A 7,728-nucleotide genomic window follows, 5' to 3' on the forward strand; every position below is an offset into this window, starting at 1 on the left:
TGTGCAGCACACAATCAAACATTTGAGTTGTACGGTTCTGAAACAGTGTTGTAAATAAAATCTAACCATCTTAATGTTTACTCTATTTGAAGGCCAAATAAAGTCATTTGCCTTTCGCAGGGGAAAACGCAGCCTCTCCCAACATGGCGGCAGCAACAATACTACAGCGTGATTGAAAGTTACACCATCTATCTTTGCGTATACATTAAGGCGGTGTTATTTAAATGTTCAAACAAATATGACGTCTAACTGCATGGGCATGTTTGAACGAGACGTTTTGGGTAGGCGTGGATGAGGCTTCACTTTTAAAAAATAAGATCTCTTTGGATTTAAACTTAAATTTTTGCAACTTTAAAGATAATTTATGTGCACAGACATCCTTTAACTCTCAAAGAAAAACATGAAATCAGGTCATATGACTCCTTTAAGAACTTTTGACTGAAATGATCTTTGGAGAATCAAAATTTGATCTGGCATCGCTGGAAAGAACTCTTTTCAGCATCTTTATTTTTAACAGGGTACTGTTTCTCTAAACTTGGAGACAGGTAATGATTTGATGGTGGTGCAGTGATAAAGAAACTCAATAGAAAAATCTGTACTTCTGATGAATAGGCAAGGTAGTGGACAACATTCTCCACATACTGTATTACAAATGTCCTTGGATTAGTCGTACAACCTTTGTTGCGGCATTGATGTTGAATCTCATGACAACATTCCTGGGGACTGCATATATGATTGAAAGAGTCGGTTGATTACCTGCATTTAAGGTCAGATTTGGCTGCCATGTTTGATATTTCAATTCTTAGTATTTAAATCTCCTAAGAGATAGAAGCAAGCTGTTTTTAGTTTCTTTAGTTATTTTAGATTCTTCAGATAATAAAGGTTCTTTATGGAACCATACAGCCAGAGATGGTTCTTCTATTGCATTTTGTAGCATCTTGTTTTTTGAGAGTTTATTATTCATCATCATGCATTTGCATATCCCAGCGTCTAATTAGTCTTAAAATAATGATTAAATATATTTTTCCAGGTCAATCTGACTTTAACATAGTAAGGGCAACAGTTTGTAATCCAAGGTCACTGCTCCCTATCTGCACCACTCAGCTGGCTGATCCCAAATCACAGTTCGAGAGGATTTATAATTTAGGTTGACCTACAAATAGAAATCCTCTATCTCCCCTCTTCTCCTTTTCTAGCTACTCGTTCTCTTGAGCTTAAAAAACACAATCGTGTACGGCCTGACCACACAATATAAAGAAAAACAAGAAAAGGTTAATGAGAGAGAAAACAAACTGGTTGTGGGATGGAATAAGTCAGAGGACCTTTTCACCACTGACCTGTCAATTAACAGCAATTGCCCTAACAGACCTGGTCCTTAAAGGAGCATTTCACCCGTAGAAACATTAATCTCTATTGAAAGTGCATCATATTTGTAGTGTAAATGTATCATACATTTAGAATTTGGTGCCTATTTGAACGAGAAAAGGGGTGTTTGTAGTCTCACCCCCCTCAACAACAGGCATGAGAATCCCTCACCTTTCGGCGAAATTCGCCGTTTTGAAGCCAAAAAAGGTGACCCACGTGAATCGTGTAGATTCGATGAGAAAACATTTTTGGGGGGGAGGGGGGTATGCGCGGCGTTGTTTGTAGACGCGCCCCTCGCCGTCATCCAACATGTATACCAGACATTAGGTTGAGTTCGTGCTGCGCTGCAAAAACCGACAGGCAAGCAGGTGACATCAAAGTATCACGAGAGTGAACCGAGAAGTCATAAGGAAGTCTGCGTTCGAACGGCTCTCGCGCTACTGTGATGTCATCCGCATTTCTGTGTTCTTCGTCATACACGCTTGTTGAAGATGCGTAGAGCGACTGCCTTCGGGACGTAAAGTCAACACAAAACGCTGTAAAACTATCATTGTAGAATTCTAATTCGTCAATCAATTAAAACAACACATCTACACAGACTGACACTGCAAAGTGACCTGAAAGATTTTTTTGTTGGAATGGATTGGAACGAATTATGGACATACTCATCGCTTGTAAGTCACATTGGTTTACTAGTCTATGGCTGTAAGTACTTAAATGTAAATATGGTGAAACTGCTAAATATTGCATGAAATGCTGTAATAAGAACATACTGACATACTGTTACTAATACTGTTAATAAGAAAGTTTATCGTTTACTGTAACATTTAAGCGATTTTAGACTATTTGAGCCACAAAGATGCTAAAGTGAACTGTTTTCAGTGCGCATACACGCACAAACTCCAAAGCCCACGGACTGAAACGCGCGTTTCAAAAATCGCGCAAACACATAATCTTTTTGGCTTGACAGGAGATATACGCACAAACTATATTGTAATACCACAGTCTCTGCAAGTATTCTCATAAAAACAGTCGTTTATTTTACGTGAGCAGTTGATTATATGTGTCAGTGTATAGATCAGCGCTTCTCCACCGGTGTTAAAGGGACAGTTCCTCTTATAAGAAATGCTTATGTTTGTGTCACTACGTTAATCAAACTACAGAAGACAAAAGGAAAATCACCTTTACAGCTTAAAAAAGATCAATTATATTTAATTTATAGAATGAAAACAGTGTTATGTTAATTTGATACTGTTTCTCTACCTAATCAATACTGTTAGATCTTACTTTATTTGTAACTTTGTTCTTTTCTATTTTATATGCTTGTAATTTCTTGATTTGTTCTTATTTTATTTTCCCACATCACTTTTTTGCTTATCTGAAAATTATTCAACCCATGACTCAAAAACCATAATGTAATTCATTTAACCAGTACTATGTTGAAAAATTAATTCATTTTAAATTAGATGTAGGCATTCAGGTCCACCCTATTCCAAGGCCACCTTAAAATTGTATGGCCTAACGACTGATGGTCAGATTATGGCAAAATAAAATTATTGCAGATGTAAAAAGTTTAAGGGAATGCTACTTGTTACAGCTTTCCACATTTATCAATTCATTTAATTTAACATGGTTTCTGTTACTAGTCAAATGTTTACATTTTAAATTTGAAATCTAAATTGTCAGTCAGAATGAAATAATTGAAATAATGGTCATAATGTATTTTTTGCGTATGTTATTGTGTGCATTTTGTTTCGGCGCATGTGGAGGGATGTTGAGTTCCTTCCTTCTTTTTTGTCCTTAGCCAATCACATGCCTGAAGAATAAATAAGTTAGGGGCTGGACACACCAAAACTTTTAAACGCGGCTGAAAACGCCTTGAGGACGCCGAATGCCAGCTGTTTTTCAGCTGAGTGCCAGCTTTCTTCAGCTGAGCGCTTCGGTAGCTGTGATACTTCAGCTGCGAGCCGGTTGGTTGCTGTGGTAATGTCCCGCCCCTCCTCCACTGTGATTGGGCGGCCGTGTGAGAACTGACATTGACGAGCGGAGCTTTTCTCCCAAAGTTCAATCTCTTTCAACTCTCGATGCTCAGCGCCGAGCGCGTAAAAACCGCCGAGCGCCGGTTTTCAGCGCGGAAAAAACCCGCTAGCTGCTGGCTTATTTGAAAAACGCCGAGCTTCCATTGGAAACTATTGAAAACATGCGCCGGTCGCGGGCGTAAAAGTTTTGGTGTACACAACCCCTTAAGTCACAGCATGTTCCCTAATGAGGCCTTATATTTATTCTGGGGGGGTCCTCCCACCTCGCGGCCCCATCAGAGGCCACATCGCCTCTCGAGCACCCTTCTCACCTTTTTCACCCCTGACCCGTTTTCATGCCTGCAACAAAGATATTGCACTTCCTTCTTTCAATGATGCAAAATGATGATTTTTACATCATTGAAAGAAGGAAGTGCAACACTAAAATCTGTATTTCTCCTGTCTCAGCGGCAACTGAGAAAATGATGCATGACCATTCAAAAACATGACTGGGGTTCTAACTATACAAACCTTAATGCAAATGGGTGAAGTGTCCCTTTAAGATCCGGAGACAGGAGGAGTAATAGGACCCAGAAGGTCGCCGCTCACATCACATGAGTGTGTGTGTGTGACCTTGCTCCACATCACTGTCATGTGTTCGGTCAGGCAGCATTAACATTTAAACACAGGATCAAAGGGGACGACTCTCCGGGAACAAAAACGAATCGAACAGGACAGAATGCTAACAAAAACACAAACATCGACTGTACTGGAGCATGAAGCCCCGGAGAGGAACACACTGCCTGGCCACATCTCTCAAGCTCGGCTCTAGCTTTCACTTAGTTTCAATCCCAATGGGCTTTCAAAGCTCTCGAACCTCCGGTGCCACTCCTGGCGGTTCTCTTTATGGACCGTGAGTGGGTGAAGCATGTGTTCAGTGAACTGCTACATACAGACAAGACTTGAAAGGAATTATTTTTTAATGATGGCTAAAGGCGTCGTGAGGTTATCTTAAAAGTAAAATGGGTCATTTCCAAACGTCCACCAGGACCAAACAGATATGCACTGACTAAAGTGTTCATTGTACACAATTTAATACATGTTGGTGCCTGTGTGTACACTGCCCCGAGTCAAAAGAGCCCCTAGGGGTACATTGGCTCCAGTCATAATCTAATCTTTATGATATTCTGGTGCCACAACAGGCAGAGGGCAAACACAGAGCCTCAGGGGACCCATGAAAGGGATCACTACACTGCCTCCGAGGAGAAAGAGTCCACCTCCATCTCTCGGTAATATTCTGAAATATGGCTGAGAAGTGTCACTGTATTGTGGCTATAAAGGAAGGCCAAACAGTCAGTATGGTGTTTGTAAATGGCTTCTTATTGGTCTCAAAAGTCTAAAAAGGCCAAGTCTTTATGAAGTTTATGACCAACTACTCCTTCAGATCCATTTGAGTTGCTTCTCTGACTGAACGCCAGTGGGCAGAGTCAAAAATATGATGATGTGCTGTGTCTTTCTCTAGGGCCGGTCATATGAATTTTAATCTATTTATGCACATCGCTTATACAGACATTTTATATAGATTTTTTCTAGAGAATGATTACATAAATGCTTTTAAAATTGAAAAGGAGAGTGTTTTAAGCTAATAAACTGGCAGAATGTATTAATGATACCATGAAAGACCTGTCAAAAGATCAAGGAAAATATAATTCCTCATTTCATGGCCTCTTTAATACCGTAGCAGATGTAAATAGTGTTTATATCATCATTTATTTTTGTGTGTACCTACTTAATTATTTTTTGGGGCCAAATGTGTACCCAAAATTGAGCAAAGCCTGACAAACCTGAGCAAAACCGTCCTTTGAAGCCTTACTCATTTGTAAAAACTATATAAAAAAGCAAATAAAGGTTGTTTTGTTTTGTTTTTATTGTAAAAATACAGAAAGTTTTCTGTTATGCTCAATTCACACCAAATGCTGTAGAGTCGGTAAAAATGTGCTATTCGTGCGTAGTTGGACGCTTGAACATTTTGAGTTTACTTGCTTCCTTTTTTTCATGAAATCCGCGCCATTCCAGACATTCACGCAGAAATTTGCGTCATGGGAGGGACTTCCGCGACTCTGCTCACTTCCTGTAATCACTAGAGCAAGCTCCTGATTGGTTAACGCGGCACAATTTTCCACCAAAGTTCAGATTTTTCAACTGGTGAAATTAGATGGATTCGCGTGACCTCCAGAAGCCTGTACATGTGTCTTTACATAGATTTAACATTGAAATCATTCGCCCCAGATGCTCTATTCGCGTTTGGTGTAAATGCAGCATAAGGGTTAAACCAGTTGTCAAAAACATAGTGCCGGCCAAAGCACATTAAATGTTTTTTAAAATTGCACATTAAAAATTTTATTCATAGCCTTAATTTTCATATTTATTTATTAATAAAATAAAATAAAATAAAATAATAAAATAAAATTGTTTTGTCATTTTTGCCTATTTCACAAAAAGGTTGGCAACCCCTGGGTTTGAGTGTGGGTTAGGTCAGTGGTTCTCAAACTTTTTCCGCGTGCGGCCCCCCTTGTGTACAGTGCATTCCTTCACGCCCCCCCCCAAAGAAAAGTTATGACAAAAACTGTTCTAAAATGTAACATTTTAATTAAACAAAACATATTAAGTTATACAAAGTAGTGCTGTTGGTTAGTATCCTTATTTTTTTTTAGGTTTAATTACACAGAATTCATGATAAATGAATGTATTTTGTAAAATGTCATAAAACTGGGGCCCCCCTGGCACCATCTCCCGGCCCCCCTGGGGGCCCCGGACCCCAGTTTGAGAACCACTGGGTTAGGTTACAGTAAGTATATCTAGTGCTCTATATAAACAATAGAAGTCTATGAAAGTTCTCATTAACATAGAATAGATAAGTAAAAGTGTGCGGGTATCTATGCGTGTGTGTGAATGCGAGAAACTGTATGGTTGTGGCAATAGAGTAGAGGTCTACACGGGTCCAAAAATTCCTACCCGAACCCGATCAGACCCGCAAATGTGCTACACTGAACCGACCCGGACCCGTCTGTTGTTTTGAAAGCTGGACCCGGACCCGACCCGGACCCGTCTATTATTTAAAAGCTGGACCCGGATCCGACGAAGACCCGTCTATTATTTAAAATCTGGACCCGAACCCGTCCGGGAAGACACAGACCCGACCGGCAAATATTCTTAGCTAAATGTTATTAATAAGTCAATAAACAAGTAGCGAAAATTAAACTTTTTGTCTTACCCATAGAAGTTAGTCTTCTCCCTCCTTGTACCTGTCTGTGTGATGCACAATCCTTATTTCCAAGAAAGTTCCATCCATGTTATTCCTCTCTTGACGATTGAAATGTTTAATGCTTATTCCAGCTTTTAAAGTCCACTTTACAGTTATGGTGATAATCACGCAGTTTTACATCGGGTCAACTTGCTTAATAATGTTTGCCCATTTGGATTATAATAACGATTGCTCATTCAGTGCCATGGCTGCTTTCGTTGCTTCTTTGCTATCATCTCTGTGCTCTTTGAGTCGCGAAAACTTTAGATATAACAGCAAGACAGTCAATTTATAATATTATTATAAAAATAAGAGAAGTCAGTGCAAAATGCGCGGTACGGCGGAATAGGTCCCGCCTTCTAAATAAAAGAGCCAATTGTCAAAGTTAAAGTCATTGCGTCTCACTGCAGAAGCTCCTGACTGGTAGCCAGAGAAACATTACAAGAGCACATGCGCGTTAGCTGCCTGGTTGGAGCAACCAAATATAAACTTTTTAACGCAATTTTAGCGTCATAGAAAAAATGTATGCGACAGTTCATCTAAGTTTTTGTTGCTGATTTTGAAATATTTTATTTAGATGTGAGTGTGTGTTCTCTGAGTCCGATTGACCTCGGGTATTACCCACAATGTTAAACAGACCCGGGACCCGAAGTAATAGATTGAGACCCGACCCGGACCTGGCTGATCATTTAAAATATAGACCCGAACCCGTACGGGTCCCGGGTCGGGTCTTCGGCTCTCGGGTCTTCCGTGTAGACCTCTACAATAGAGAGAGAAAGGTAAAAAGAACAGACCATTGTTGTTTTTATTTCTGTAATATCAAATCATGATGCTGCCACAATCTAATAACAAGCAGGTAATGTGGACCCAAGAACGCCCGCTCTCATTCACAAGTTCACACTTACAAATAAGTTGGATAGATTAAATTTGTAAACGTATTTGTCATGCTGAGAGGGCTCTGAGCTCGGAAATGGGCCCGAACGCAGAGTATCCCCCCAGGTTTAGGGAGTAACCTGGTGAGTGAGAGGAAACGGGGTGGTG

The sequence above is a fragment of the Paramisgurnus dabryanus genome, chromosome 20, assembly GCF_030506205.2.
Source record: "Paramisgurnus dabryanus chromosome 20, PD_genome_1.1, whole genome shotgun sequence".
Classification (NCBI taxonomy): domain Eukaryota; kingdom Metazoa; phylum Chordata; class Actinopteri; order Cypriniformes; family Cobitidae; genus Paramisgurnus; species Paramisgurnus dabryanus.